Source organism: Rana temporaria, chromosome 2 (assembly GCF_905171775.1).
Source record: "Rana temporaria chromosome 2, aRanTem1.1, whole genome shotgun sequence".
Lineage (NCBI taxonomy): Eukaryota > Metazoa > Chordata > Amphibia > Anura > Ranidae > Rana > Rana temporaria.
This window is the reverse complement of record NC_053490.1, coordinates 26404473-26427238: the sequence shown is the minus strand read 5'-3', so window position 1 is coordinate 26427238 and position 22766 is coordinate 26404473. Positions and strand designations below refer to the sequence as shown.

General features: G+C 45.6%; 1 protein-coding gene across 5 annotated transcripts in view; it reads left to right on the top strand.

Moving 5' to 3' along the window:
- DLG2 (discs large MAGUK scaffold protein 2) overlaps positions 1-22766 on the top strand; it is a 2211856-nt gene that overhangs the window by 1818790 nt on the left and 370300 nt on the right. Inside the window, exon 1 of one of the 5 annotated variants that reach the window (XM_040339979.1) lies at positions 543-761. The exons of the other annotated variants lie outside the window; for them this stretch is intronic. The gene's annotated coding sequence lies outside the window, so the exon portion shown is untranslated. Of the gene's footprint in view, positions 1-542; positions 762-22766 lie in introns of those variants that run through there. 5 annotated transcript variants of the gene reach the window in all.

Genomic DNA, 22766 nt, shown 5'->3' with positions numbered 1-22766 from the left:
GATGATGATGATGATGGATGGATGGATGGATGGATGGAGAGGGATGAGTGCAGTGTGATGATGATGATGATGATGATGATGATCATGATGATGGATGGAGAGGAATGGATGGATGGATGGATGGAGAGGGATGGATGAATGGATGGAGAGTGATGAGTGCAGTGTGATGATGATGATGATGATGATGATGATGATGGATGGATGGATGGATGGATGGAGAGGGAGGGATGGATGGATGGAGAGGAATGGATGAATGGATGGATGGATGAATGGATGGAGAGTGATGAGTGCAGTGTGATGATGATGATGGATGGATGGAGAGGGATGATGATGATGATGATGATGATGATGATGATGGGGATGATGATCTCCTCCTGGTCCCTCCTCATACAAGGTGTGGTGAGTGACAGTTGTCGGGGGGGGGGGGGAGGCGGTAGGTAGGTGGGTAGTAGGAAGGTCGGTAGGGGGAGGGAGGCGGTAGGTAGGTGGGTAGGAAGGTCGGTAGGGGGGTGGGAGGGAGGACTGAGCTCTCCTCTCCATGCTGAGCACCAATTAGTGTCGGTAGTGTGTGTGCACTGATGTGTTTATCGGGGACGAGGACGATATAAGGATCGGTACCTGGAGTGTGCGCTGTGTGACCCCCCCTGTGTGATGTGAGGCGGGGAGCGGAGCACTGATGAGGATCACACTGGTGAGGCGGATGGGCGCGGAGCTGGCAGTGCGGAGCCGGGCACGGAGCGCGGTGTAGCCGGAGCCTGGAGGTGAGTGCGGGGATCGGAGTGCTGCGGGGGGATCGGAGTGCTGCCGGGGGATAGGGTCTTCCCTGGAGGGGGTGGGGGGCATTACATGAGCAGCAAGAATAAGAACAATGTGCAGCATCCCTTCTCACTGCATGGCAATGACAGATCCGATCATTCGGAGTGTCTGGGATAATCGGAGCCCCCACTGATAGGACTCTGGGGGCTGCTTGGGTGTAATGGGCTAATACTGGCACTATTGTACTCCCCCCCCCCCCCCCCCCAAAGAAAAGAAAGAAGAAGCAGACAACACTTATTTAACAAACTAAAGTCCCCCAAAAAGGTTCAACACAGAGCTGGCTCTCCCATAAGGATAATAGCAAGCTGTTCACATGTGCATATGAACCAGCACTCAGCCAGGCATGCATTGTGATCCTGCACTTTGTATGGTTATATTTTATCTGTTATAGTAAGCACTGTTGTGGGTTATACAGAGAACTCTTGTGTGACCAGATCTCAGATTATCATCCAACCATTGGAAGCACATTTCAGGTTACTAGGGGTTACCACACTTTGCAGGCAAGCGAATAAGCGTGCGGGAAAACTTCGCTTGGCTGCTGTTGTCATATGCAGTTGGTTATAAGTGGCTTAGCCATATTAATATTTCATTTGCAGATAAAATGTATGCAACTTTAAAAGAAATCTTTACAAAAGGCACCTCCACTAGGTGCACAGAGGGTTTTCTTTGCCACTTGCCGCCAACTGTCGACATTGGATTGTGTAAATGGAGGTTTCCTATTTTATTATTTTATTTATTTTATATTTATTTTTTCCTATTTTATTTTTATTTTTTATTTTATATTTATTTTTTCCTATTTTTGTTTATTATTTTATTTATTACTTTATATTTTTTCCTCTTTATTTTCCTATTTTATTTTTTTATTATTTTATTATATTTTATTTGTTGTTTTATATTTATTTTTTTCCTATTTTTGGTTTATTTTATTTATTATTTTGTATTTATGTTTTCCTATTTTATTTTTATTATTTTATAATTTTTTTTCCTATTTTAGTTTTATTATTTTAATATATTTTATTTATTGTTATATATACATTGTTTCCTATTTTTTGTTTATTTTAATTATTATTTTATATTTTTGTTTATTATTTTATTTATTACTTTATATATTTGTTTCTATTTTATTATATTTTATTTGTTGTTTTATGTTTATTTTTTCCTATTTTTTGTTTATTGTATGTATTATTTTATATTTATGTTTTCCTATTTTATTTTTATTGTTTTCAATTTTTTTCTATTTTATTTTTATTATATTTTATTTATTGTTTTATATTTATTTTTTACTATTTTTTGTTTATTTTATTTATTATTTTATATTTATGTTTTCCTATTTTAGTTTTATTATTTTATATTTTTTTTTATATTTTTTTTATTATTTTATATAATCTTTTTTCTTTTTTTTTTTTTTTTTTTTTTTTTTTTTTTTTTTTTTTTTTTTTTTTTTTTTTTTTTTTTTTTTTATTTTTTTTTTTTTTTTTTTTTTTTTTTTTTTTTTTTTTTTTTTTTTTTTTTTTTTTTTTTTTTTTTTTTTTTTTTTTTTTTTTTTTTTATTTTTTTTTTTTTTTTTTTTTTTTTTTTTTTTTTTTTTTTTTTTTTTTTTTTTTTTTTTTTTTTTTATTTTTTTTTTTTTTTTTTTTTATTTTTTTTTTTTTTTTTTTTTTTTTTTTTTTTTTTTTTTTTTTTTTTTTTTTTTTTTTTTTTTTTTTTTTATTTTTTTTTTTTTTTTTTTTTTTTTTTTTTTATTTTTTTTTTTTTTTTTTTTTTTTTTTTTTTTTTTTTTTTTTTTTTTTTTTTTTTTTATTTTTTTTTTTTTTTTTTTTTTTTTTTTTTTCTATTTTATTTTTATTATTTTATTTATTGTTTTATATTTATTTTTTACTTTTTTTGTTTATTTTATTTATTATTTTATATTTATGTTTTCCTATTTTAGTTGTATTATTTTATTTTTTTTTTCTATTTTAGTCTTATTATTTTATATAATCTTTTTCCTATTTTTTTATTATATTTGTTTGATTATTTATTTTCTACCTATTTTAGTTATATAATTTTATTATATTTAATATTTTATTTATTTAGTATTTTTATAAAACATAGTATAACTATATAAATAATTATATATTAGATTTGTTTTTTATTGGTTGAACTACATGGACCTTTTGGTCACATTTCAATGTAACTTATTGTTGTTGACCTGTGTGATTGTGTTCTATTTTATTTTTATTATTTTATATAATCTTTTTGCTATTTTCTTATTATATATTTTTTTTGATTATTTTATATTAATTTTTTTACCTATTTTAGTTATATAATTTTATTATATTTAATATTTTATTTATTTAGTATTTTTATAAAATATAGTATAACTATATAAATAATTATATATTAGATTTGTTTTTTTATTGGTTGAACTACATGGACCTTTTGGTCACTTTTCAACCTGACTTACTATGTAACTTATTGCTGTTGACCTGTGTGATCATTCTACAACCACGGCTTGTGACAGATCATCCTGGTAGGACTGGCTACAAGTAATATCAGGATGTGATCGCAGTTTAGCGTTGTCCACGTCTTAGGCTGCGTTATGTAAGAAGGTTTTTGATGACCAGTTTTGCTGTTTTTACATATCGGCTCATCAGAAACAAAAGGTTCCCTCTTGGCGTCCTTCTCCTCTGTTATTAGGGACGGCTCACTGAGCGCCAAAACTCACCAAAGTCTTCTGAGTTTTAATGAGATAGACCCGATTCATTTCATCCATTGTAAGCCGTGCACGAGACCCATAGCATCCAATCACCCAGAGCATCCAATCACCCAGAGCATGCCAATCACCCAGAGCATGCCATTGCTAGTTGTATTCTGAATTAGGAATATTTTGTTGGCGGTTTCCCTTTGGATGTAGCACTCATGAAAAGTCGTTTGCGGTCGTTGTTTCCCTCCCCTCAGACATTAGGCTATGGGGCTCCGCATAGGGTTGGATTGACCCATAGGTTGTGCACGTGCTTTAGTATTGGATGAGACCTGATATATTCATATAGAAAGGAGTATTAACTGATCTTTGTAAGTTGATGTAGCCTTATCAACAAACACCATGTGAATGTCTATGAATGAGCACCTATCTGTTATCCACCCATCTTCTCTCTACTCTCCGTTCCCCCCCCCCCTTTCCAATGTTCCCCATGCACAACCTACCCCTCTTTCCCTCGCTCTTTTTTAATATATCTCTCCCCACTAAAGTATCTCTTCTTCCTCTCCCTTCTGTACCTTCTCTCTTTGTCATGTCCTTTTCCTCTCTCTCGCTCGTTTCCTCTTCCTTTATCTCTCTCTCATCCCAAGCCTCCCCACATCCCTCTTTCCTCTCTCATCCACCCCTTTCTCTCATGCTGTCTCTTTAACCCCAACGTCCCCCTTCTATGTCCTTCTGCCTCTGTCTCACCACGATCCTGTTCTTTATTTCTCTCTCTCAGCTCAAGCTCCACTATCAGTCTCATGTCTCTCTTTCAGTTATTTCCTTTCATGTCTCTCTTGCCTCCTCTCTTTTTTTTATAGCTTTCTCACCTCCCCATCTTGTCCTTCCCCTTGTGTTTCCTATCTCATTCTGTCTCTCACCCCAAGCCTTCCTTCCCATTTCCCCTTATACGCCTCTCTGTCATGTCTCTGAATGTCTCTTATCCCTATTCATCCCTCCCATTCCAGCTTCCACACCTCTCTATCATGTCCTTGCCTGGTCTTCTTTCTCTCTCGCTCTCTACCCCAAGCCTTCCCTCCGATCTCCCCGTCCACTTTCCAATCCCTTGACTTCTGTCTCTGTCTCTCTAACCTCAAACCTTCCCTCCCATCTCCCCGTCCACTTTCCAATCCCTTGACTTCTCTCTCTGTCTCTCTAACCTCAAACCTTCCCTTCCATCTTCCCCTATACACATCGCTATCGTGTCCTTTTCCTCTGTCTGGTCTCCTCTCTCTCTCTTACTTCAAGCCTTCCCTCCCATCTCCCTTTCTTATTCCCTCTCCCTTGTCCTCTCTCTCTCGTTCTAATCTCAAGCCTTCCCTTCCAACTCCTCCCCCACACTTCTTTATCATGTCTCTCTCCTTTCTCTGGTCTTCTCTTTCTCTCTCTTACTTCAAGCCTCCTCTTTCATCCACCCTTCCTCTTCCCTCACGTTGTCCTCTCTCTCTCTCTCTCTCTCTCTCTCTCTCTCTCTCTCTCTCTCTCTCTCTCTCTCTCTTTCTCTCATGCTAATCTCAAGCCTTCCCTTCCAACTCCTCCTCCACACTTCTCCTTTTCATCTCTCCGGTCTTTTCTCTCTCTCTCTCTCTCTTACTTCAAGCCTCCTCTTCCATCTACCCTTCCTCTTCCCTCACTTTTTCTTATCTCTCTCTCTCTCATTCTAATCTCAAGCCTTCCCTTCTAACTCTCCCTCCACACCTCTCTATCATGTTCTTTGTCCCCCTTGCCTTCCCTCTCTCTCTTTCCCCAAATCTCCCCGTCTACTTACCCTTCCACACCTCTCTTTCATGTCCTCTTTCTATTTCTTGTTTTACCCCAAGTCTTCCCTTTTATCTCCCCTAAACAACTCTCTATCATGTTCTTTCACCTTTTCTTGTCTTCTCACCTTCTCTCTTACCCCAAGCCTTCCCGTCCATCTCCCATTCTACACCTCTCTATTGTTCTTTACCTTTTTTCTTATCTCCTTCTCTCTTACCCCAAGCCTTCCCTTCCATCTCCCATTCTACACCTCTCTATTGTGCTTTACCTTTTTTCTTATATTCTTTTCTCTTACCCCAAGCCTTCCCTTCCATCTCCCATTCTACACCTCTCTATTGTGCTTTACCTTTTTTCTTCTCTCCTTCTCTCTTACCCCAAGCCTTCCCTTCCATCTCCCATTCTACACCTCTCTATTGTGCTTTACTTTTTTTTCTTATCTCCTTCTCTCTTACCCCAAGCCTTCCCGTCCATCTCCCATTCTACACCTCTCTATTGTGCTTTACCTTTTTTCTTATCTCCTTCTCTCTTACCCCAAGCTTTCCCGTCCATCTCCCATTCTACACCTCTCTATTGTGCTTTACCTTTTTTCTTATCTCCTTCTCTCTTACCCCAAGCTTTCCCATCCATCTCCCATTCTACACCTCTCTATTGTGCTTTACCTTTTTTCTTATCTCCTTCTCTCTTACCCCAAGCCTTCCCGTCCATCTCCCATTCTACACCTTTCTATTGTGCTTTACCTTTTTTCTTATCTTTTTCTCTCTTACCCCAAGCCTTCCCGTCCATCTCCCATTCTACACCTCTCTATTGTGCTTTACCTTTTTTCTTATCTCCTTCTCTCTTACCCCAAGCATTCCCGTCCATCTCCCATTCTACACCTCTCTATTGTGCTTTACCTTTTTTCTTATCTCCTTCTCTCTTACCCCAAGCCTTCCCGTCCATCTCCCATTCTACACCTCTCTATTGTGCTTTACCTTTTTTCTTATCTCCTTCTCTCTTACCCCAAGCATTCCCGTCCATCTCCCATTCTACACCTCTCTATTGTGCTTTACCTTTTTTCTTAGCTCCTTCTCTCTTACCCCAAGCATTCCCGTCCATCTCCCATTCTACACCTCTCTATTGTGCTTTACCTTTTTTCTTATCTCCTTCTCTCTTACCCCAAGCCTTCCCGTCCATCTCCCATTCTACACCTCTCTATTGTGCTTTACCTTTTTTCTTATCTCCTTCTCTCTTACCCCAAGCATTCCCGTCCATCTCCCATTCTACACCTTCCTATTGTGCTTTACCTTTTTTCTTATCTCCTTCTCTCTTACCCCAAGCATTCCCGTCCATCTCCCATTCTACACCTCTCTATTGTGCTTTACCTTTTTTCTTATCTCCTTCTCTCTTACCCCAAGCCTTCCCGTCCATCTCCCATTCTACACCTTTCTATTGTGCTTTACCTTTTTTCTTATCTTTTTCTCTCTTACCCCAAGCCTTCCCGTCCATCTCCCATTCTACACCTCTCTATTGTGCTTTACCTTTTTTCTTATCTCCTTCTCTCTTACCCCAAGCATTCCCGTCCATCTCCCATTCTACACCTCTCTATTGTGCTTTACCTTTTTTCTTATCTCCTTCTCTCTTACCCCAAGCCTTCCCGTCCATCTCCCATTCTACACCTCTCTATTGTGCTTTACCTTTTTTCTTATCTCCTTCTCTCTTACCCCAAGCATTCCCGTCCATCTCCCATTCTACACCTCTCTATTGTGCTTTACCTTTTTTCTTAGCTCCTTCTCTCTTACCCCAAGCCTTCCCGTCCATCTCCCATTCTACACCTTCCTATTGTGCTTTACCTTTTTTCTTATCTCCTTCTCTCTTACCCCAAGCCTTCCCTTCCATCTACTTTTCCACATCTCTCTATCATGTCCTTTTTCTATTTCCTGTCTTTTCTTTATTTTCTTTATTTTAAGTCTTCCCTTCCATCTGGCCTCGTCAATTTTCCATCATCTTAATTCCCCTTTTCTTGTCTTCCCCCGTTCTCTCGTACCTGAAGCCTTCCCTTCCATTTATTTCTTCATCCTCACCTCTCTATGATGTCCTTTTTCAATTTTTTTTTTGTCTTCTCTTTTTCTTACCCCAAGCCTTACCTTTTATCTCCCCTTGATGCATCGCCATCATGTCCTTTCCTTCTCCCTTGTCTCCCGTCCTTCTATGTTACCACAAGCCTTCCTTCGATTTTACCTTCCATACCTATCAATTTTCTTTACCTCTGGTCTACTCTCTCACTCTCTTACCCCAATTCTTCCCTTCCATCTCCCCCTCTACACCTCTGTATCATGTCATTTCCCTATCGTCATTTTTCCCTCTCTTACCCAAGCCTTCCCTTCCATCTCCCCTCCACATTTCTCTGAAATGTCCTTTCCTTCTCTCTGGTCTCCTCTCTCTCTCTCTCTCTCTCTCTCTCTTTACATCTCTCTATCATGTCCCTTTTCTATCTCTTGTCTTCCCTCCAACTCCCTTGCCCTAAGCCTTCCCTTCCATCTCCTTATCCTCACCTCCCTATGATGTTCTTTTTCTATCTCTTGTCTTTTTTTCCACTCTCTTACCCCAAGCCTTCTCTTCCATCTCCTCATCCTCACCTCTCTATGGCGTTCTTTTTCCTCTCTCTCTCTCTCTCTCTCTCTCTCTCTCTCTCTCTCTCTCTCTCTCCTTCCTCTTACCCCAAGCCTTCCACCCCCCACCCCCCCCCCCACCGATTTCCTTTCTCTTATACCCAAAGCTTTCCCTTTCATCTCTCCCTCCTCACCTATCATGTCATTTACCCCTCATTTTCTCTCTCTCTCTCCCTTTTACCCCAAGCCTTCTCGCTGGTCTCCTCTCTCTCTCTTTACATCTCTCTATTATGTCCCTTTTCTATCTCTTGTCTTCCCTCCAACTCCCTTGCCCTAAGCCTTCCCTTCCATCTCCTTATCCTCTCCTCCCTATGATGTTCTTTTTCTATCTCTTCTCTTTTCTTCCACTCTCTTACCCCAAGCCTTCTCTTCCATCTCCTCATCCTCACCTCTCTATGGTGTTCTTTTTCTATCTCTTGTCTTCTCTCCTACTCTCTTACCCAAAACCTTCCCTTCGATCTTCTCATCCACACCTCTCTATGGTGTTTTTTTTTTTCATCTCTTGTCTTTTTTTTCTTACCACAAGTCTTCTCTTTTATCTCTTCTTGATACCTCCCCATCATGTCCTTTCCATCTCTTATCGCCTTTCCTTCTATCTTACCTCAAGCCTCCCTTTCATTTCCCCTTCCACACCTCAATTATTTCCTTTATCTCTTTTTTCCTCTCTCTCCCTCTCCTCTTACCCCAAGCCTTCAACCCCCCCCCCCCCCTCCCCCACCCCACACCTCTGATTTCCTTTCTCTTATACCCAAAGCTTTCCCTTTCATCTCTCCCTCCTCACCTATCATGTCATTTACCCCTAATCTTCTCGCTCTCTCTCCCTTTTACCCCAAGCCTTACCTTCCATCTCCCCCTCCACACCTCTCTATCATGTCCTTTCCCACTCTCTGGTTTCCTCGGTCTTATACCCAAAGCCTTCCTTTCCATCTCCCCATCCATACCTCTCTATCTTGTCCTTTCTCTCTCTCTCTGGTTTTCTCTCTCTTATACACAAAGTCCTACCTTTCATCTCTCCCTTCCACACCTATCATGTCCTTTACCCCTCATCTTCTCTCTCCCTTTTCCCCCAAGCCTTCCCTTCCATCTCCCCCTCCACACCTCTCTATCATGTCCTTTACCTTTCGTCATTTACCCCTATTCTTCTCGCTCTCTCTCCCTTTTACCCCAAGCCTTCCCTTCCATCTCCCCCTCCACACCTCTCTATCATGTCATTTCCCACTCTCTGGTTTCCTTGGTCTTATACCCAAAGCCTTCCTTTCCATCTCCCCATCCATACCCCTCTATCTTGTCCTTTCTCTCTCTCTCTGGTTTTCTCTCTCTTGTACACAAAGTCCTACCTTTCATCTTTCCCTCCACACATATCATGTGTTTACCCCTCATCGTCTCTCTCCCTTTTCCCCCAAGCCTTCCCTTCCATCTCCCCCTCCACACTTCTCTATCATGTCCTTTACCTTTCGTCTTCTTTCCCTTCCCCTCTTACCCCAAGCCTTACCTTTCATCTCTCCCTCCACACCTATCATGTCCTTTACCTCTCATCTTCTATCTCTCTCTCCCTTTTACCCCAAGCCTTCCCTTCCATCTCCCCCTCATCTCTATCATGTCCTTTACCTTTCGTCTTCTTTCCCTTCCCCTCTTACCCCAAGCTTTCCTTTCCATCTCCCCATCACACCTTTCTATCACATCCCTCTCTTCGTCCTGGCTCTCTTTTGCTCCTCTCTCACTCTCTCCTTCTCTTGGTCTTCTCTCCACTCTCCTCCTCTCTCCCTCCCTACTCTCCATCTCACCTCTGTTTGCACTCTCCTTATCCTCTTTCATTCTTCTTTTTCCTTCCCTTTCATGGTCCTTTTTTTCTGGTATCATTTACTGTCTCCCTCTGTGACTATTGATCGGAGTTGACTGATATCGGAACTGAACAGAATAATGACTTTGTTGAACTAAGCCAGTCAAAGCATTAAGCTGAACTGAGCCCTGTGCTATAGGAAATGCAATGGCGTGGATCTGGCAGACCATGCGGCTGCAGAGCTCGGTGATAATACACAGAGCTGCCTCATGTAGACTGTTATGGCTGTGCTAATGCCAGGCAAATGTCACACTTTCAGCACGGAGAGGGAAATGGAATTTGAATTATATTAAAAATCAGAGTAAGTTGTGTGTTGGTGGAACTGCGACATGATTGACAGGTGTGGCGAAGTATAATGAGGATAAATTGTAGGGACTGTCTTACAACACAGCCTTCCTTCCCGGTATCAGCACTGTTCACATTGGGGTGGATTCAGGTACGACTTGCGCCCTCTTACGGAGGCGCAGCGTACCGTTTTAACGCTGCGCCTCCGTAATTTACCTGCGCTACGCTTCATTCATGAAGCAGTAGCTACGTAATTTGCGCGGGCGCTCCTTAAAAATGGCCGGCGTAAGCGTGCGTAATTTAAATGATCCCGTAGGGGGCGTGGATCATTTAAATTAGGCGCGTTCCCACGCCGAACGTAGTGCGCATGCTCCGTCGGGAAACTTTCCCGACATGCATTGCGGCAAATGACGTCGCAAGGACGTCATTTGCTTTAACGTGAACGTAAATGGCGTCCAGCGCCATTCACGATTCACTTACGCAAACAACGTCATTTTCAAACATTGCGACGCGGGAACGACGGGTATACTTAGCATTGGCTGTCCCTGCTAATAGCAGGAGCAGCCTTACGCGGAACCCGACGAACGCAAACAACGTAAAATGCGTACGCAGGGCGCGCGTAGGGTTGTGAATCGGCGTTAGTATGCAATTTGCATACTCTACGCTGACCACTACGGGAACACCACCTAGCGGCCATCGTAAGAATGCAGCCTACGATACCACGGCATAAGAGCCTTATGCCAGTCATATCTTAGGCTGCAGTCGGCGTAACGAGCTTTCTGAATACAGAAAAGTCGTTACGCCGGCGCAACTAAGCAATTGCGCTGCGTAACTATGGTTACGCAGACGCAATTGCTTACTGAATCCACCCCACTGTCACCTGTTGTTGTTCTTCACCGATCTGTTCCTGAATTCATTTTAAGGGCTTAAAGTGACTATTTATCAGAGCCCACTGCTTGCTACTACTGAAGGGTAATGTCTTTAAAAGTAGAGTACACCCTAACTGGATGCCATTTAGTTATAAATACTGTATATACTCGAGTATAAGCCGACCCGAATATAAGCCGAGGCACCTAATTTTACCACAAAAAAAATGGGAAAACGTATTGACTCGAGTATAAGCCTAGGTTGTCCATTTGCATGCCTCACTGTGCCTCAATTTGCCTCACTGTGTCCATGTGCATGCCTCACTGTGCCCATGCCTCACTGTGTCCATGCCTCACTGTGTCCATGCCTCACTGTGCCCATGCGTAATTGCCTTTTTTACTGTTTTTACCTTTTTATCCTTTGTTGCATCTCATTACTTCTGTACTCCTGCAGCCCCATTCCAAATACTTCCTCTCTACATGTACTCCAGTGTTGGAATTTGTCAGAGCGTGTCACCAGATGGTCACAAGGGTGGACTATGCCTGCGTACTGTTCTAATGGCCACTTGTAGCCTCTATCAAAAGCCTTTGTGACAGGGTGACAACAACTGAGAGACATGGAGAGAGTGTGGTCACCCTATAACAGAAATTGATTAACCACTTGCTTACTGGGCACATAAACCCCCTTCGTTCCCAGGCGAAATTTCAGCTTCCGGCACTGCGTCGCTTTAACTGACATTTGCGCGGTCGTGCGACGTGGCTCCCAAACACAATTGACGTCCTTTTTTTCCCCACAAATAGAGATTTATTTTGGTGGTATTTGATCACCTCTGCGGTTTTTATTTTTTGCGCTATAAACAAAAAAAGAGCGACAATTTAAAAAAATATATATTTTTTTTTTACTTGTTGCTATAATAAATCTCCCATTTTTTTTTTTAAAAAAACTATTTTTTTGTCACTTAAGGCCGATACGTATTTTTCGACGTATTTTTGTAAGGAAAAAAAAAATTGCAATAAGCGACTGATTTGCGCAAAAGTTATAGCGCCTACAAAATGGGGAACAGAATTCTGTTTTTTTTTCATTATTTTTTTTTACTAGTAATGGCGGCGATCTGCGATTTTTTATTGGGACTGCAATATTGCGGCGAACGTATAGGACACTTTCGACACACATTTGGGACCATTCACATTTATACAGCGATCAGTGCTATAAAAATGCACTAATTACTGTATAAATGTGACTGGCAGGTAAGGGGTTAACACTAGGGGGTGAGGAAGGGGTTAAATGTGTAGCCTGGGTGTGTTCTAACTGTGTGGGGGGAGGGGGGGGTGACTGGGGGAGGTGACCGATGCTGTGTCCCTATGTACAAGAGACACAGATCGGTCTCCTCTCCTCTAACAGCACGTGGAGCTCTGTGTTTACACACAGAGCTCCACGTCACTGCTGTTTACCGGCTGTGTTCCCGACGATCGCGTGTACCCGGCGGACATCGCGGCCGCCAGGTACACGCATCGGGTCCCCATCGATGCGGCGGCACAGTGGTTACCCGCCGCGGGTAATGCATTTCAAACGACGTCCAAAGACGTCCACTTGGCACCTGAGAACCGCGATGTTGACGTCTTTTGTCAATAGCGCGGGTCTCAAGTGGTTAAACAAGGACCTTCATGGAAGGATCACCAGGTATTATTATAACGACTTACCGACCGGCCTATAACAAAATGACGGGCAGACGGTGGTTGCGTTATCCTGACTGGACATCATATGACGTCCAGCAGGATAACAGCCGCCGCGCGCCCGTGAGGGCATGCATCACGGCGATCGGTGCTGCAGTGTGTCAGTCTGACACACCGCTACACCGATCTCGGTAAAGAACCTCCGACGGAGGCTCTTTACCACATGATCAGCCATGTCCAATCACGGCTGATAATGATGTAAACAGGAAGAGCCGTTGATGGCTCTTCCTCACTCGCGTCTGACAGACGCAAGTAGAGGAGAGCCTATCGGTGGCTCTGCTGACAGGGGGGGTCTGCGCTGATTGTTTATCAGCACATCCCCCCCTCGGATGCCCACACTGAACCACCCTGGAAAGCCGCCAGAACCACCAGGGAAGCCCCTAACGTGTGGCTGGCCAGGTAATTCCCCCATGGCCATCCATATGTGCAAATGTATGCCCAACATATGCCAATCAGTGCCCAAAAATGGGCACTAACTGGCACCATTATGGCACAAATAAAATTAGTGATGACCAGCAATGCCACCCATAAGTGTCATCGGTGCCACCCATCAGTGTAAATCAGTGCCACCTATCAGTGCCCATCCATGCCCATCAGTATCCACCTATCAGTGACCATCAGTCCCCATCCATGCCACCTATCAGTGCCACCCATAAGTACCCATCAGTGCCACCCATAAGTACCCATCAGTGCCGACTATAAGTGCTCATCAGTGCTGCATACCAGTGCCACCTATCAGTGCCCATCATCAGTGCCCATCAGTGCCACCTCATTGGGGCCACCTTATTAGTGCCTATCAGTACCGCCTTATCAGTGCCCGTCAGTGCAGCCATATCAGTGTTCGTCATTAAAGAAGAACACGTGCTTATTTACAAAAAAAAATAACAGAAACAAAGAAAAACTTTTTTTTTTTTTAAATGTTCGGTCTTTTTTTATTTGTTGCGCAAAAAAAAAAAAAAACGCAAATCAAATACCGCCAAAAGAAAGCTCTATTTGTGGGAGCAAAATGATAAAAAATTTGTTTGGGTACAGTGTAGCATGACCGTGCAATTGTCATTCAAATTGCGACAGCGCAGAAAGTTGAAAATTGGCCTGGGCAGGAAGGTGTCTAAGTGCCTGGTATTGAAGTGGTTAATAAAAGTTGATAAAAATAATAAAAAGGATTTTTGGGATTACATTAAAGGGTCACTAAAGGAATTTTTTTTTTTAGCTAAATAGCTTCCTTTACCTTACTGCAGTCCTGGTTTCATGTCCTCATTGTTCGTTTTTGCTTTGATGTTGCTGTAATTCCTCTCTGTTCTGGACACATCCTGGTTGCCTGTTTCCTGATAACCACAGTACTGGGAGATTTCTCACGGTGGTCACTAATCAAAGAGGTGTGATTACTGTGTGTAAAATGAAACTGGATTGGTGCTGAGGAGTTTTAGACAAAGTATCACTGCTCTCTATTGGCTGACTGCCCTCTAGTGGCTCTCTGTACATCAGAGAACCAGGAAACAACAGCAAAAACGAAACTACACTGCAGGCACATTATATGATTGTTTTTTTATCTATTTTTAATCATTTTTAAAAGGAATCAGTTAACTATTATGTCTCTATGCCCTGTAAACAGTCATTTCAGCTAAAAAAACTTTTTCCTTTAGTGACCCTTTAACATGCAATAGTTTACATGATATTTTAGTGATTGGGCTTTCATATAATTGAATTGTTTGATGTTTACTGGCTCCTCTCTTCATCCAGAGTGGGAGGGTGGAAATTCCATTGAAATGGGTGATACGTTAGAGGTGGGAATTTTATTACGTGGTTTTATGAGGAATAGTCATACTTTGGAAGCTTCTGTGTGCTTCTAGCTTGTTGTGACTCTAATAAATATGTTTTTATTGGAATTTAGAACAATGACTTCATCATCTGCACTATAAACCAGTAGTTTTGAAACCATAAATTGCCACAGGGTTGTAAACAGTGGCGGCTGGTGCTCAACATTTTTGGCGGGGCGCAAACGAAAAAAAAAAAAAAACAGCCTTACTGTGCCCATCAAACGCAGTCACTATGCCATCAAACGCAGTCACTGTGCCATGCCATCAAACGCAGTCACTGTGCCATGCCATCAAACGCAGTCACTGTGCCATGCCATAAAACGCATTCACTGTGCAATGCCATTAAATGCAGCCACTGTGCTATGACATCCAACACAGCCACTGTGCCATGCCATCAATTGTCACCACTGTGCCATGCCATCAAACGCAGCCACTGTGCCCCTCAATTGTCGCCACTGTGCCAATTGTCACCACTGTGCCCTTTAATTGTCGCCACTGTGCCCATTGTTGCCACTGTGCATGCCACTGTGCCCTTTAATTGTTGCCACTGTGCCCATTGTCACCACTGTGCCCTTTGTCGCCACTGTGCCCATTGATGCCACTGTGCCCTTTGTCACCACTGTGCCCTTTAATTGTCGCCACTGTGCCCATTGATGCCACTGTGCCCATTGATGCCACTGTGCCCTTTGTCGCCTCTGTGCCCATTGTCGCCGCTGTGCCCTGTAAAATGCACTTACCTTACTCCTTCCACGTCCCTCGATGTCTTCTCCCGCCTTGGTGACGCTTCAGCCAATCAGGTTACCGATAACCAGAATCGGGCAACCTGATTGGCTGAGACGGCCGTCAGTCTTATCCAAGGGCGTGCGTTCCGAGGATAAGACATCCGGGAGCCGAGGGTTGTACTCTGAAAGGCACTTCCGCACAGCCAACCAGCTGCCGTTATTCAGGTGGCCGGCGCTCAATTTCCGGCCATCTCTGAATAGACCAGCGGCAGCTGGCAACAATAACATACATTAATGCGATGCATGAATGTATTTTATTAGACTCGGTGGCGGGCGAGAGCCAGAGGGGGTGGCGCTCCAGCGCCCTCTATGGACGAACCGCCACTGGTTGTAAAAGTAAAGGTTGCTAATAGATATATGGGGATCTCCTCGCCTACTTTTAAAAAGTCTAGTTAGCTACCCGTTAAGCTGATCCTTTGGATTTAGTACTTATATACAGTATATTTATATCACTATATATGCCAAGTACATTCAGAAAAGTCAGAATGGAGTTATAAATCCTTATCAACTGTTAACTGTATACACCTGCTTTGGTTCAGAGACTCCAGGTATTGAAGCAAGCGGGTCATCCTCCTTGTACAGCTTAGCAATGGTATTTTGCAATGTTTAGTGTCACTTCCGGTGTACTTGCTAAAATAACTTTAACTGTAAGTTCAGTGATGGTGAACTTACAAGGTATACAAAGCCTCAGTTTGGGCCCCTGACATCACCAAGAGGCCAAACAAAATGTTTACCATATATACATATGTGTGTGGGTGTATAGATGACTGTCCGATAATGTGTACTTTACTACAGAAGATGACAAGAGACTCTGGGCATACTACAGGAGATTGTCAGAGATTACGGACACAGTACAGGGATGGTCAGAGGCGTTGGACACAGTACAGGAGATGGTCAGATACTGTGGATACACCCCTGTGAACACAATACAGAAGACAGGGACTGTAGACACACTATTGGAGATGATCAGAGTCTATAGACACACCATGTAATGTGGTCAAAGGCCCAGGACACACTACAGGAGCTGGTCAGGGACTGTGGATACATTTCAGGAGATAATCAGAGGCTGTGAAGACACTACAGGAGATGGATAGATGCTTTGGACACACTAAAGGAGATGGTAAGATGCTGGACACATCTCAGGAGATTTTTAGGGGCCATCGCCATTAGGGTGACCACATTTCCAAACTGCCATTCAGGGACACCCCCCCCCCCCCCAAAAAAAGACGTTTTTTTTACATATTTTTTTGCCAGTTTTGGGGGCAGGGGCGTATCATGAAATCAGCGGGCCTGTGTGCAAGATCAAAAGTGGGCCCTAGGCCCCATCTAATGCCGCCACTGTGCCCCATCTAATGCCGCCACTGTGCCCCATCAAATGCAGTCACGTGTGCCCCATCAAATGCAGTCGCGTGTGCCCCATCAAATGCAGTCACTAGTGCCCCATCAAATGCAGTCACTAGTTGTGCCCCATCAAATGCAGTCACTAGTTGTGCCCCATCAAATGCAGTCACTAGTTGTGCCCCATCAAATGCAGTCACTAGTTGTGCCCCATCAAATGCAGTCACTTGTGCCCCATCAAATGCAGTCACTTGTGCCCCATCAAATGCAGTCACTTGTGCCCCATCAAATGCAGTCACTAGTTGTGCCCCATCAAATGTAGACACCTGTGCCCCATCAAATGCAGTCACTTGTGCCCGTGAAATGTCATCACTGTGCCCCATCTAATGCCGCCACTGTTCCCATCATATGCACCTACTTGTGCCCCATCAAATGCACCTACTGTTCCCCATCAAATGCCGCCACTGTGCCCCATCAAATGCCGCCACTGTGCCCCATCAAATGCCGCCACTGTGCCCCATCAAATGCCATCATTGTGCCCCATCAAATGTTCCCACTGTGCCACATAAAATGCTGCCAGTGTGTCCTGCAATTGTTGCTACTGTGCCCCTTCAGATGCTGCCAGTGTGTCCAGCAATTGCCGCCAGTGTGCCCAATAAAATGCTACCAGTGTGCCGAACAATTGCTGCTACTGTGCCCCATCAGATGCTGCCAGTGTGCCCATAAATTGTTGCTACTGTGCCCCATCAAATGCTGCCAGTGTGCTAATGAATTGTCGCTACTGTGCCCCCATCAGATGCTGCCAGTGTGCCCATGAATTGTCGCTACTGTGCCCCATCAAATGCCAGTGTGCCCATGAATTGTCGCTACTGTGCCCCCATCAGATGCTGCCAGTGTGCCCATGAATTGTTGCTATTGTGCCCCATCAAATGCCAGTGTGCCCATAAATTGTCGCTATTGTGCCCCATCAAATGCCAGTGTTCCCATAAATTGTCGCTACTGTGCCCCATCAAATGCCAGTGTGCCCATAAATTGTCGCTACTGTGCCCCATCAGATGCTGCCACCCAGTGTCAATTGCCCCTATTTGCTCACCTTTTGATATGGAGTCATATAATGGAGATGGAGTGACTGTCTGACTGACTCCTCGTCTGGTCACTGGTGTTGGTGGGGGGTCTGAGAGGCAGAGGAGGGGGGTCTGAGAGGCAGAGGATGGGGGTCTGAGAGGCAGAGGATGGGGGTCTTAGATGGGGGTCTGAGAGGCAGAGGATGGGGGTCTTAGAGGCAGAGGATGGGGGTCTTAGAGGCAGAGGATGGGGGTCTTAGAGGCAGAGGATGGGGGTCTGACAGGCAGAGGATGGGGGTCTGACAGGCAGAGGATGGGGGTCTGACAGGCAGAGGATGGGGGGTCTGACAAGCAGAGGATGGGGGGTCTGACAAGCAGAGGATGGGGGGTCTGACAAGCAGAGGATGGGGGTCTGAGAGGCAGAGGATGGGGGTCTGAGAGGCAGAGCATGGGGGTCTGAGAGGCAGAGGATGGGGGTCTGAGAGGCAGAGGATGGGGGTCTGAGAGGCAGAGGATGGGGGTCTGAGAGGCAGAGGATGGGGGTCTTAGATGGGGGTCTGAGAGGCAGAGGATGGGGGTCTTAGAGGCAGAGGATGGGGGGTCTGACAGGCAGAGGATGGGGGTCTGACAGGCAGAGGATGGGGGTCTGACAGGCAGAGGATGGGGGTCTGACAGGCAGAGGATGGGGGTCTGACAGGCAGAGGATGGGGGTCTGACAGGCAGAGGATGGGGGTCTGACAGGCAGAGGATGGGGGTCTGACAGGCAGAGGATAGGGGTCTGAGAGGCAGAGGATGGGGGTCTTAGAGGCAGAGGATGGGGGTCTTAGAGGCAGAGGATGGGGGTCTGACAGGACGAGGATGGGGGTCTGACAGGCAGAGGATGGGGGTCTGACAGGCAGAGGATGGGTGTCTAACAGACAGAGGATGGGGGTCTGACAGGCAGAGGATGGGGGTCTGACAGGCAGAGGATGGGGGTCTTAGAGGCAGAGGATGGGGGTCTGACAGGCAGAGGATGGGGGTCTGACAGGCAGAGGAGGGGGGTCTGAGAGGCAGAGGAGGGGGGTCTGAGAGGCAGAGGATGGGGGTCTGAGAGGCAGAGGATGGGGGTCTTAGATGGGGGTCTGAGAGGCAGAGGATGGGGGTCTTAGAGGCAGAGGATGGGGGTCTTAGAGGCAGAGGATGGGGGTCTGACAGGCAGAGGATGGGGGTCTGACAGGCAGAGGATAGGGGTCTGAGAGGCAGAGGATGGGGGTCTTAGAGGCAGAGGATGGGGGTCTGACAGGCAGAGGATGGGGGTCTGACAGGCAGAGGATGGGGGTCTTAGAGGCAGAGGATAGGGGTCTGAGAGGCAGAGGATGGGGGTCTTAGAGGCAGAGGATGGGGGTCTGACAGGCAGAGGATGGGGGTCTTAGAGGCAGAGGATAGGGGTCTGAGAGGCAGAGGATGGGGGTCTGAGAGGCAGAGGATGGGGGTCTGACAGGCAGAATAGGGGGCTGAAACAGACCACATAGCGCTGTCCCTCCTCTGCTCACCCTGCCCCCTCTCAGTGTGCTGGCATGTATGTACAGGATGCCTGGTACGGTACCTGATAGCCAGCAGTGTGGCAGCGCCTAGTCTCCCTCTAGATCCGGTGGTGCTCGCTGCTCCCCATGTTCTTTTTTTCCGGGTTCCCACTTCCCAGCCAGCCTGTTCTCCACTCCTCCGGCCCGGGCCGCGCGGCGCACGGTTCTTGAAGCAGAGGAGTTGGAGGCATCCAAGTTCTGGGAGCTGGGGGGGGGGGAGGCAGACCTCATCTCTTCGGTGGTCAGGGAGCTTTTACATCCAACTCCCCCCCTCCCTGGCCACCTTCTCCGAATCCCTGCTGGCTGCTGTCTGCTGGCACGCTCCTGCTGCATAAAAAAAGTGCCGATGCCAGAGAGCGGTGAGCGGCGGATTACTGCTTCAAATGTCTGGCCCTGATTGGGCCCCAGGCTGTGCCCACTCGGTAAGACGGCCCTGGCCGCGGTAGGTGACGCTGCTGCTCTCTCTGCTGTGGCTGGCCGCTGGAGGAGGAGGAGGTGGGGGTGGAGTCGGAGCCGCAGAGAGAGAGCGGGACACGGTGACGTCACTGGTTGCTACACGCCAAGCGGGGCGTCCCTAGCAACCAGTGATTTAGAATGATTTTATTACAGCGGCACTGTGTCAGCAGCGGCAGTGAGTGTGGCAGACTGGCAGGCAGTTGATTCCGGGACTGTCTATTGTCCCGGTTTGAAGGCTCCCGGGACACGGGACAAAAATGTATATTACGGGACGATCCCGGGCAAACCGGGACACGTGGTCACCCTAATCGCCATACTTCAGGAGATGGTCAGAGACTGTGGACACACTACAGAAGATAATCAGAGATTGTAAACATACTATTGGAGATGGTCAGAGGCTGTGGTCACACTATAGGAGATGGTCAGAGATTGTAAACATACTATTGGAGATGGTCAGAGATTGTGGACACACTACAGAAGATAATCAGAGATTGTAAACATACTATTGGAGATGGTCAGAGGCTGTGGTCACACTATAGGAGATGGTCAGAGGCTGTGGTCACACTATAGGAGATGGTCAGAGACTGTGGACACACTACAGAAGGTATATAAAACAAAGTATATAAAACAAACTTCTTTATAGTCTAGGGTTATCCCAATACCACTTTTTTTAGGACCGAGTACAAGTACAGATACTTTTTTTCAAGTACTCGCGGATACCGAATACCGATACTTTTTTTTTAAATGTGTCCCCAAATGCAGCCATGTCCCCCACAAATGCAGCCATGTCCCCCCACAGATGCAGCCATGTCCCCCCACAGATGCAGCCATGTCCCCCCATATATGCAGCCATGTCCCTCCACAAATGCAGCCATGTCCCCCCACAGATGCAGCCATGTCCCCCCCATATGCAGCCATGTCCCCCCCATATATGCAGCCATGTCCCCCCCATATGCAGCCATGTCCCCCCATATGCAGCCATTTCCCCCACATATGCAGCCATGTCCCCCACATATGCAGCCATGTCCCCCCATATGCAGCCATGTCCCCCCATATCCAGCCATGTCCCCCCATATGCAGCCATGTCCCCCCATATGCAGCCATGTCCCCCCCATATATGCAGCCATGTCCCCCCCCCCATATATGCAGCCATGTCCCCCCCATATGCAGCCATGTCCCTATCCAGCCATGTCCCCCCCCATATCCAGCCATGTCCCCCCATATCCGGCCATGTCCCCCCATATGCAGCCATGTCCCCCCCATATGCAGCCATGTCCCCCCCATATGCAGCCATGTCCCCCCCATATGCAGCCATGTCCCCCCATATGCAGCCATGTCCCCCCCCCATATCCAGCCATGTCCCCCCCATATATGCAGCCATGTCCCCCCCATATATGCAGCCATGTCCCCCCATATATGCAGCCATGTCCCCCTTACCTACATGCTACCTTGCCGCCGCTTGGTTAATACGGGCGGGGAACATTACAGCTTTCATTTGAATAGCTGTAGTGTTTCGCGCCGCGCTGCGTATAGACACTCCCCCTTGCTCGGGATTGGACAGTTCACCCGAGCAAGGGGGAGTGTCTATACGCGGCGCGGCGGGAAACACTACAGCTATTCAAATGAAAGCTGTAATGTTCCCCGCCCGTATTAACCAAGCGGTGGTGGCAGCAGGGATGCGGCGTAGCGGCGGCGGGGGGGGGGGGGGGGCGAGTATCGGATGAGGCATCAGGGGCATTTGAGGGAGTACAAGTACTCCCGCAAATACTAGTATCGGTATCGGGACAACCCTACTTCTAACATGTACGGTGGCATTTTTTTTTTTTTTTAGGCTGTACATACCTTATTATTGCTATTTTCAATCAGGCTTCCTGGGTACTCACTCCCACGGAAGTAGGCGTTTCTATGCTGTGCCGCAATGTAATCTGGGTGTTCGCCCAGATGATTGATGTCCTTCAGAAAAAGTTCCCCCTGGCGGATAAGGCCCCGCCCCCTGTATTGCGTAGGTGCGTCACGAGAGTCACAGAGTTTCCGAAAGTAGCCGAACATGTAGAGCTGCGAGTTAGCTCTACACGGCGCCTGCGCACCGACTATCACCCCATCCACTGTAAATCCTATTTTCCCCCCTCCCTCTAGCTGTACAACTCCCCCCCCCTTAACACAGACCTCAGATACAGCACGACTCGATGGGGGGTCGGGAGATATTCTTTGTTATGTTATATTATGTTTTCTTTTACCACTTTAAAGTAGAATTATATGTTTAATTTGACTTTAAATTGTTCATTAGAGCCAACTTGTCCCAAACAAACTATTCCCATTAGATAATGATGTGTGCTGTAATATACATTTGTAGTTTTATCTACATACAGTAACATGTCTGTGTTCCGTAAACCGGGAAACACCAAAGCTTCTAAATTTGGTCTGGCCAAGAAGGCCGTCTTCCCCCGGACATGGAGTTTTTTTTTAAATTAAAATAATTATAAATTGATCTTTGCTTTGAAACATGCTTGCATCCCTATGCGGCTCTAATTATTCATGTATTCAGGGAATACATTTAGGTAGATTCAGAAAGAGTTAGGCCGGCTTATCAGTAGATAAGCCGACCTAACTCAGAATCTACGCCGACTTATGTTTAAGCGTATGCTCAAACAGAGATACGCTTAAACATATCTAAGATACGACGGCTTGCGCCGTCCTATCTTAGGTTGCAATATTTCGGATGGCCACTAGGTGGGGCTTTCATTGCGGTTGGCGTAGAATATGCAAATTAGTAGATACGCCGATTCACGAACGTACGCCCGGCCGACGTAGTACTTTTACGCCGTTTACGTTATAGATAGGCCGCGTAAAGTTAGAGCAAGGCCCTAGTTGGAATAGTAATGCTAAGTATGGCCGCCGTTCCCGCGTCGAAATTCAAATTTTTTACGTCGTTTGCGTAAGTCGTCCGTGAATCGTGATTTACGTTGTTTACGTCCACGTCGAAATCAATAGGCCCGTGCGGCGTACTTAGCCACAATGCACACTGGGAAATGTAGGCGCCCGGCGCATGCGCAGTTAAAATAAACGTCAAAAAGGTAA